This window comes from Phoca vitulina, unplaced genomic scaffold (genome assembly GCF_004348235.1).
Source record: "Phoca vitulina isolate PV1807 unplaced genomic scaffold, GSC_HSeal_1.0 scaffold8, whole genome shotgun sequence".
NCBI classification, from domain to species: Eukaryota; Metazoa; Chordata; class Mammalia; order Carnivora; family Phocidae; genus Phoca; species Phoca vitulina.
Window position 1 is genome coordinate 35,420,792 of NW_022589711.1, and position 10,349 is coordinate 35,431,140.

General features: G+C 38.8%; 1 pseudogene; it reads left to right on the forward strand.

Annotated features, from left to right (window-relative positions):
- The first annotated feature begins 8,483 nt into the window (after positions 1-8,483).
- Positions 8,484-9,190, forward strand: LOC116633535 (annotated as a pseudogene).
- The last annotated feature ends 1,159 nt before the right edge of the window (positions 9,191-10,349 follow it).

Below are 10,349 nucleotides of genomic sequence, written 5' to 3' on the forward strand. Positions count from 1 at the left end.
GGGAAATAGACATGGGATTCCCTCTTGATCTCTGGGGATGGATTTTCAGTATCATTTCTCACAAGTCTCTGACTGGCAGCTCTCAGCGAAGCTTCTGCTTCTGTGGGAAGTCATTTCTACAAGATAGAGAAAAAAAGAACTTGGACTTTGGAACCTGCTCTCCTGGGTTTGTATCGCAGCTCTGCTACTAAGGAAGAGGGGTGACTTTTGTCCTTTTCATTAATCTCAGCCACCATGTGTTTGTTTGTCAGCATTAGCCCCCCAGAAGGTGATTGTGTCTATATAATCACCTGGCCACAGGAGAATCTCAACACATTATCTGAAATTTCCTAGGGGGAAGGATAACTGTGTGGTCAAAAATTGACAGGCACACTAGAATTTTTAACCAAAAAATTACCCAAATATATGCTAAAATGACTGCTGAGTTGTGCAGATATTAATTACTCAGTCATGCTTTAATTCAACGTTTTTCACATTTTCAGTTAACCCACAAGAAGAAATACACCTTCTGTTGTGACCCAGAATTCAACTCATGAGCATTTCATGAATCAATTTTTGCCCTATTACATGTATTACATTCAAACAATTTCCATTTTCCCCCTATTGTTTCAAATAGAAGCAATATAAGTTCATTTCATGATCCCAAATTTTAAGCAACTTTAATGTACTCTACAAACATTTATTGAGCACCTTCTATGTGCCTGGTTCTGATGGCCACAAGGGATACTTAGAAAAATAAGATGTAGATTTTGTTCCACAGGACGCTAAAGAAAAAAATTAAGTACTATATTAAGTCGGGCGCCTGGGTGGCTCAGTCGTTAAGCATCTGCCTTCGGCTCAGATCATGATCCCAGGGTCCTGGGATCGAGTCCCGCATCGGGCTCCCTGCTCGGCGGGGAGCCTGCTGCTCCATCTCCCTCTGGCCCCCTGCTCATGCTCTCTCTCTCTTCTTTACCTGTTGTTCTCAATGGAAGGCAATTTTAACTCCCAACCCCAATCCCAGGAGACACTTGGAAATGTCTGGGGACATGTATAGTTGTCACAGATGGATGCTAAGAAGATGCTATTGGCCTCTAACAGGTAGAAGTCAGAGATGCAGCTGAACATTCTACAATGCACAAGAGGGCCCTCCGCAGCAAAGCAATTACCCAGTCCCAACTGTCAATAGTGCCAATGTTGAGAAATTCTGCTTAATATGATGAGGATCCTCAATATATTGATTCTTTCATGGCTTATGGATTGCATCATGTCCTTGAAAAAGCCTGTATTGAAGTCCTAACTCCTGATTCCTCAGAATGTGAACTTATTTGGAGACAAAATCATTGCAGATATAATTAGTTAAGATAGGGCCATGCTGAAGCAGGCTGGGCCTCTAACCCAATGACTGGTCTTTATAAAAAGGATGCCATGTGGAGATACAGAGACACAGGAAGAACACCATGTGAACATGGAGTGATGCACCTACAAGTCAGGGAATGTCAGGGATGGCCAGGAAATCACCAGAAGCTAGGAAGGGGCAAGGAAGGGTTCTTCCTTACAGGTGTCAGAGAGAGCATGGCTCTGCTGACACTTTGACTGCGGACATCTAGCCTTTAGAACTGTGATACAATAAGCAGCTCAGTTTGTGAGACTTTGTAATGGCGGTCCTAGGAATCTCATATTTATGGTTTCGCTGAACTTTACTCCATTTATGTCCTCTCTTGCTGCATTGCCCAGCTGAAAAATGGTGATTGCTGATGCAATAGAAGATAACAATCTTGCCCAGTTGTATTTAGTCCAAACAGGAGGCAAAGAGATTGAAATCTGGTATATGTTACAGTATTTGTCTATCCAAATCAAGTGATAAAATGTTGCAAGCAAATATGATAAAAGCTTGGGGAAGGATGAAATTGGAAAGAAGGCAAGGACTTAAGTGATTCACCAAATTGACATACTGGTGGGTTCTCCAGTGACAGAGCAGAACCCTTGAAAAGAGCCTTACCCTATACACCAGAGCTGACTCTTTCTGGGGTGAACTTTGTATTGGTTCACATCTCCCAGGTTTTATAATTCCTTGACCAATGACCAAGAAGCCCAAATCCATAACATTAGTGTCAAATCTTTGACCAACTAGTCCAAGTGTATAATCTCAGCTACTGGGCTGCTTCTGAAATAATGGTTTTGTTCCCCTTTGTTAATTAAATAACTTGAAAAACCTGAGACTATACAAAAAAAAAAAAAATGAATGCAGAGATGATGAAAAAATAGATACAGTGCTTTTTTTCATATAAATTTATGTTTTTGCAAATGTAGCAAGTTTAAAAATAATTTTACTGCTTTGTATATTCTTTATATTAAAGACATTTAAGAGAAACTAATGTAGTAAACAAATTATTTTAACTGAAATATTTGGGAGGCCTAACCATTTTTACCCATTTGCAGTTCAATACTTAATGTAATCTGATTTACTAAATTTATGAGTTTAGGGGTTTTTAAAATTCTTTTTAAAAATTATTATTGAGGTATAATTGATATACCATGCTGCACTGGTTTCAAGTGTACAACATATTGATTTGACCAGTCTGTGCATTACTCAATGCTCACCACGATCATGATAAGTGTAGTCACCATCTGCCACTATTACATTACTACAATATTGTTGACTATATTCGCTATGCTGTACTTTTCCATCACTGTGACTTATTTATTTTATAACTGGAAATTTGTACCTCTTAATCTCCTTTATCTCTTTTATCCATTCCCCCCATCAACCTCCCCTCTGGCAACCACCCGTTTGTTCTCTGTAATTAAGAATCTGTTTGCCTTTTGTTATTCATTTGTTTTGTTATTTGTTTATTTGTTTATTTATTTATTTTGAGACCGGGGGGGGGGTGGATGGGCAGAGGGAGAGGGAGAATTTTAAGCAGGCTCCACACCCAGTGCAGAGCCTGATGAGAGGCTCCATCTCACAACCCTGAGATCATGACCTGAGCTGAAATCAAGAGCTGGATGCTTAACTGACTGAGCCACCCAGGTTCCCCCATTTATTTTGTTTCTTAGATTGTGCAGATAAGTGAAATCATATGCTATTTTTCTTCCTCTGTCTGAATTGTTCCACTTAGCATAATACCCTCTAGGTCCATCCACGTTGTTGCAAATAGCAAGATCTCATTCTTTTTTGTGACTGAGTAATATTCCATCATGTATTGCCCAACTTCATTACCCATTCATGTATCGATGGACACTTGGTTTGCTTCTATATCTTGGCTATTGTAAATAACAGTACAATTAACATAGGGGTGCATATATCTTTTCAAATTAGTGTTTTTGCTTTCTTTGGGTAAATATCCAGTAGTGGAATTATTGGGTCATATGGTATTTCCATTTTTAATTTTTTTTTAAATTTATTTATTTGACACAGAGAGCTATAGCAAGAGAGGGAACACAAGCAGGGGGAGTGGGAGAGGGAGAAGCAGGCTTCCCGTGGAGCAAGGAGCCGGATGTGGGGCTCGATCCCAGGACCCTGGGATCATGACCTGAGCCAAAGGCAGACGCTTAACGACTGAGCCACCCAGGCGCCCCTCCATTTTTAATTTTTTGAGGAACATCCAACCCATAGTGGTTGCACAAGTTTACATTCCCACCAACAATGCGCAATTTTTTTCTTTTCTCCACATCCTCTCCGACACTTGTTATTTCTTGTCTTTTTGATACTAGCCATTCTGACTGGTACAAGGTAATATCTCTTTGTGGTTTTGATTTTCATTTCCCTGATGATGAGTGATGTTGAACATTTTTTCATGTGTCTATTGGCCATCTGCATGTCTTTGGAAAAATATCTGTTCAGGTCCTCTGCCCATTTTTGAATCAGATTTTTTTTTTTTTTTTGGTGTTGAGTTTTATAAGTTTTTTCAGTATGTTTTGGATATTAACTCCTTACTGGATGTATCACTTGCAAATATATTCCTTCATTCACTAGGTTACCTTTTTGTTTTGTTGATGGTTTCCTTTGCTGTGCAAAAGCTTTTTATTTTGGTGTAGTCCCAATAGTTTATTTTTGTTTTTATTTGCTTCACCTCAGGGGACATATCCATAAATATGTTGCTAAGGCTGATGATCAAGAGATTACTGCCTATATTTTGTTTTAGAGGTTTTATGGTTTCAAGTCTCACATTTAGGTGTTTAATCCATTTTGAGTTTATTTTTGTGTATGGTGTAAGAAAGTGATCTAGTTTTATTCTTTTGCATGTTGCTGTCTAATTTTCCCAACATCATTTGTTGAAGAGACTGTCTTTTCCCTGTTGTATGTTCTTGCCTCCTTTGTCATAGATTAATTGACCATACAAGCATGGGTTTATTTCTGGGCTCTATTCTGTTCCATTGATCTATGTGTCTATTTTTGTGCCAGTACCATACTGTTTTGTTTACTACAGCTTTGTAGTATGTCATGAAATCTGGGATTATGATACCTCCAGCTTTGTTCTTCCTTCTCAAGATTGCTTTGGTGAGTTTTGTTTTAAGATGCTGAAATGCTTAAGAGAATTATATGTAAATGTACACTTTTATTTTTAGCTTTATTAAAATAGTTTATATGTTTACAAAGGTATGTTTATGGGGTTTGTATATCTGCTTTCTTAAGTGCTTGAGATTCGTGAGGAAATCCATTATATGAACTATGACTGTAGCTGGACTATTTATGGGAATGCAAGTAACCAGGTCTGTAAATGTGTTTAAATATGTAGGAATATTCAAATTATCAGGTTTATACATTCATTTGTTGAATTATATACATTGCAAATATAAAATACTTTTATATATAGTATCTAAAGGATTATGCAAATTTTGTTTGTCAAGAGTATAAGCTAACCTAACAATAAATACAAACTGCATTTAATTTCAAACTAAAAATTTTTAATTTACTAGATTTTTGCTATTGTATTTAAAAGCTTAGAGAAAGTATGTTTTTCAATTTATAACTGTAGACTATTGAATGTCAGTGATAACACAGGCTACTGTAAGTATTGTTTTCAGTACACAAAAGCCTCTATGAGATTTAAAAAAAAAAAAAAAAGCCCAACTGATGTCAGCCTGGGACGGTTCTAAGAAATCTTTCTGATGAAAGTGACTCTGAGCCTGGAAATAAGGAATCTGAAAAAGTTAGCCAGGACAGAGAGAGCCTGAGCAGGAGAGAGGAATGACAGTGTGAGGGAACACAGAATTTCAGTCTTATTGGAAATAAAGGATGAACTAGGAATCCTTAGGGAGTTAGATGCCAAAACTCCTTATTAGGAACACTATCCAAGAGGCAGCTAAACACAGATCTCCAAAATGCCTTCCACTTCTAAAGCATCGTACACATACTTGGTATGGTAAAAAATGAATCTAACTGCCTTCTTCCAGAACTCTTTTCCATGAAGAGGCCTTGGTGGGCAGCATAAATTGGAAACAAGGCTTTGGATTGTGCTTCCTTCAACAGAACCTGGTGCCAGCTCTGTGGCTCAGGAAACAGAGCTCAATGGTATCTTCCAATCCTCTCTCTTTTTAACCTAATACACTTTTCTGACAGGCCATGGTACCAGTCAAGCTTCACCCCCTGGTGGCCACAGGGTCTCCATCTGCCTTGACGTCAACACACAAGCATCAATGGGAGGAAGCAGAAAGCAGATCAGGAGGAAACATAGGAGCGGCATAAAATGTGAACAAGACTTCTGCCCTATGGCTGGCCCTCCATGGCTACAGGGCCTCCTCCTCCTGCCTGACCACTCCTCCAGAGCCTTTTCCCAGCTTCACTAGGGTGCAACCACAGGCAGCTTTGGCTGCTTCCATGTATCTGCATTCTCAGCTCAGGGCCTTCATTGGCATGTGCTGTTTCCTCTACTGGAATATGAACCTTCCCTGTTTTGTCCACTCCTAGACTTCCAGGATCCAGAATAGCATCCTTACAGAACAGCCTCTCAGAGAACATGTGTGGGGGTCCGAGTGGGGGATAGGAACTACTAGAATACTCTTTCAATGGCCTTTTCAGCATTTCCTAGTTGTGTTCACCCAAGAGGCAGATAGGACCCTTCTGGGCAGCACCAGATTTGTTCTCTGCCCTCCGCACAGGATAGGCCCAGCCAGCACCCGTCAGACAGTTTTCTGGAAAACTCAGGAAGCAAAGTCTTTTAAAGGCACAGATGGACTGTGTGTACTGTCTTTTTTTTTTTTGTTTTTCTTCTCACACCGGCTGTTCTAAGTCCTGCTCAGCCCCATGGAATAAAAGACCAGAATAAAGTGTAACTGAATCCAAGTCCATCTGCCCAATGTGCAGCAAATCTAATCACTGAGACATCAGATTTGCAGCAAGGCAAGAGTTTATTTGAGAAGCAGCCAAAACAAGGAAAAGAGATGGGAGGACAAGCCTCAAATTTGCCTCCCTAAAGGGGGAGAGAACAAGTTTTTTTATGATCCTAAGGGTTGAGATTACATACATATTGAGAAAAGGGCAGGGAAACTTAGGAATATTCATGAGGAAAGGTAGAGCATGCACATGGAATGAACATATGTAATATACATCCTGTGTTAACTTTGGGGTAGAGACTTAACATCATCAAAATGAGGCAAAGTTCAGCCCCTGACATCAGGAGGTTATTTTAGGACAAGGAGAAGGGGCTATGCTCTGAGAGCCAGTATAAACTGGATGGGGTCTTAGGCTCATTATCTCGGGTAAGGAAAGAAGGCCTTGCTTGTTAAAAGGCTGGAACCCTATCAGTTGACCTTGAGTCCAGGCTTCTGCAGAGACAGCTAGTGGATTTGTTAGTGGGGTCTGAAAAGACACAATAGCTGATTAGGGAGAAGCAGTTCTCTGAAAAATAAGCCTTAAACTTTCTGCTAGTTTCAGTCTTATTAACCCTATGCGGCATGGTTTCAAAAAGAGGGCCAGGTTGGCTGGCAACAGTTTTGGGTTGGCACTGTCTCTTCCATTTACTAGTTCTGTGACCTCGAGTAACTCACTGATCTTTCCTGTACATCTACATAAAATGAGTTAAGACAATACTTGGCTCATAAGGCTACAGTGAGAAACAAAGAAGATAATGTTTGCAAAGATTTAGTAAAGGTCCTTAAGAGGTGTGAACTGAATTGTTAACATATGTATATATTATATGTTATATGTATTGCAATATAGTAAATATATTGTGGTTTTTTATTATGTTGTTATTAGTTATAAAATGAAGGATTGTCACTTGCTTTCAAACTATTTTAGATGACTGAAGATTTCTTAGAGGCACTTCAGTTTCTGTAAGTGTTTAATTCTACTTTTAATAGACTTCTTCCTTTATAGTTGTGTGTGTGTGTGTGTGTGTGTGTGTGTGTGTGTGTGTGTGTTTTAATAGACTTTAGTTTTAGGTTCACAGAAAAATTGAGCAGAAGGCGTGAGGTTTCCCATATATCCCTTGCCTTCCTCCCCCGTAGAGCCTCCTTCACTATCGACATCCTGTACATATTGGTACATTTGTACCCACACTGATACATCATTATCACCCAAAGTTCATACTACACATTAGGGTTCACCCAGTGTTATACATTCTATGGGTTTCAACAAATGTATAATGACATGTGTCTACCATTATGGTACATATAGAATAGTTTTACATCCTAAAAATCCTGTGTACTCCCTTCATCCCTTCTTCCCCCACCCCAAGCTCTGTCAATCACTGGTCCTTTACTTTCTTCATAATTTTGTTTTTTTTCCAGAATATCACATAATGGGAATCATACTGTATGTTGCCTTTTCAGATCTGCTTCTTTTACTTAGTGACATGCTTTTAAGTTTCTTCTATGTTTTTTCTCATGGTTTGATAGCTCCTTTTTTTTTTTTTTTTTTTTTAAACATTGCACGACAGTCCATTGTCTAGATGGAGCACAGTTTGTTTTTCCATTCACCAAGGACATCATGGTTGCCTCCAAGTTCTGGCAATTGTAAACAAAGCTGTTGTAATCATCCTCATGCAAGTTTTTATGTGCACATAAGTTTTCAACTCCTTTGGGTAAATACTAAGAAGTGGAATTGCTAGATTGTAGCTAAGAGTACGTTTAGTTTTGTAAGAAATTGCCAGAATGTCTTCCAAAGTTTTATATTCTCACCAGAAATGAATGAGAGTTCCTGTTGCCCCATATCTTGCCAGCATTTGTTGTTGTTAGTATTTGGGGCTTCGGTCATTCTAACAGCGTGTAGTGACAGCTCATTGTTGTTTGTACAGGTGCTTATTTGTCACTAGTATATCTTCTTTGGTGAGATGTCTTGTTCAGGTCTTTGGGCTTTTGAAAATTAGGTTATTCATATTCTTATTCTTGTTCTTTGTATATTTTAGATAACAGTCCTTTATCATATATGTATTTTGCAAATATTTTCTCCCCGTCTGTGCCTCGTCCTTTCATTCTCTTGACTGTGTCCTATGAAGAGGAAAAGTTTTTAATTTTAATAAAGACCAGCTTATCAATTACTTCTTTAGGGAATTGTGCCTTTGGTGTTGTATCTAAAGACACATCACCAGCTGTCTCCCTCTTTGGCTGCTCCTGGTCCTGCTATATGTTCATTCAGTGTGGACCTTGTATTTCTTTTGTGAAGTGGCAGCTGAGGAGACTGGCACACACCATGGCCAATAAAAAGTACAAGGAAGGAGTCAAAACTGAGAACAATGATCCTATTAATTTGAAGGCGGTGGAGCAGGATGGTTCTGCAGTGCCATTTAAGATGAAGAGGCCCACAGCACTTAGTAAACTAATGAAAGCCTATTGTGAATGACAGTTTGTCAATGAGGCAGATCAGATTCCTATTTGATGAACAACCAACCAATGAAACAGACACTTCTGCCCAGTTGGAGATGGAGGATGAAGATACAATTGATGTGATGTGTTCCAGTAGCAGACAGGAGGTGTTTACTAAAAAGGGAACCTGCTACTTCAAAATTCTGTTCCTCCAGACCAAAGAGGACCTTCTCGATTGGAAAACTGCAATTTGCTTCCACCACATCCTGACTACTACAGTAGTTTTTCTTGATTCTTTCATTTTTCCCCTTCCTCATTCCTTTATTGCATAAAATGTAACTGTGTATGTGCAGAAGCATATTGCATTTTTTTAACTAAATGGCCAGTGATATGTTTTGATTGACATCAAAGGGACATGAGATGGGGAAAAATACTGGTTCTGTGAAAACACCCCCTTTCACCATTCGTGGCATTCAGCTCCTATCTTTGTATCTCAGTAAGTTATTTTGCTCTCACTGTTTAACAAAAAAAGAACAGCATAAAGGTCCTTGCATACCTTGTTCAATTGGAGAATTTTTATTTTTTTCATTTGTCATTGTAAAACCAAGGACAATTTTATAACTTTTTTTGTATATAGTTGTTACATGTAGGGCAAACTCTCTTTAAGTAGGTATAAATTACTTTAAAAGAAATGAATCATAGGTGATTTTCCCTTCAAGTGAAGTGTCTCGTTATTTAAATAAACTTCTTGTTAAAAATGAAAAATAAGGGGTGCCTGGGTGGCTCAGTCAGTTGGGCGTCTGCCTTCGGCTCAGGTCATGATCTCAGGTTCCTGGGATCGAGCCCCGCATCGGGCTCCCTGTTCCGCGGGAAGCCTGCTTCTCCCTCTCCCACTCCCCCTGCTTGTGTTCCCTCTCTCACTGTGTCTCTCTGTCAAATAAATAAAATCTTAAAAAAAAAAAAAAAGTCATTTCTAACCTCACTCTCCTAACTTACAACTTTTGATGCACACTGGAAATTAATCATGAATTGCCTCATGACATGATCTATATCATGTTATTTAATGTCTGTAGGGTTGTTTAATAGTTCATTAATTAAACAACATAGTAAGGGTGCCAAGAACAAAGTAGGTTCCCCATTAATCTTGGAAGGAGAGGAATTACTTTGGAATTGATTGAAGTTTTGAGGCTCTGGAATTGAGATTCCTAAATGAAAAGAAAAGGGGAAAAAAAAAGGGAAGGAGTGGAAATAAAGTTTGTTTATGCCTCTAGAGTGGGAGCTGCATTCTCAGATGCCTAGAGAAGTCAGGGAAGGTAAATTAAAATAAATGATTTAATAAGAATAGGGAGTTGTAGACTCAGTGTCAAACTTGAACTCAAGCACTAAGTACTAAGAAATAGAATGGCTAGGAAGAGAGGAAACTGCTCTTGTGTCACTGAAATATTAGTTCGTGGCTCATGAAAATTAATATTTTTAAGTGTAAGTCTTGCTAGTATTCTTATATGTCCCTGAATGCCCTTTGAGACCAGTATAATTTTCCATTTCTCAATGCCTGACTTGAAGCTCTTGAGACCACCTTCCCCTTCATCCCACTTGGAACTGAGATTTTTAAATGAAGAATA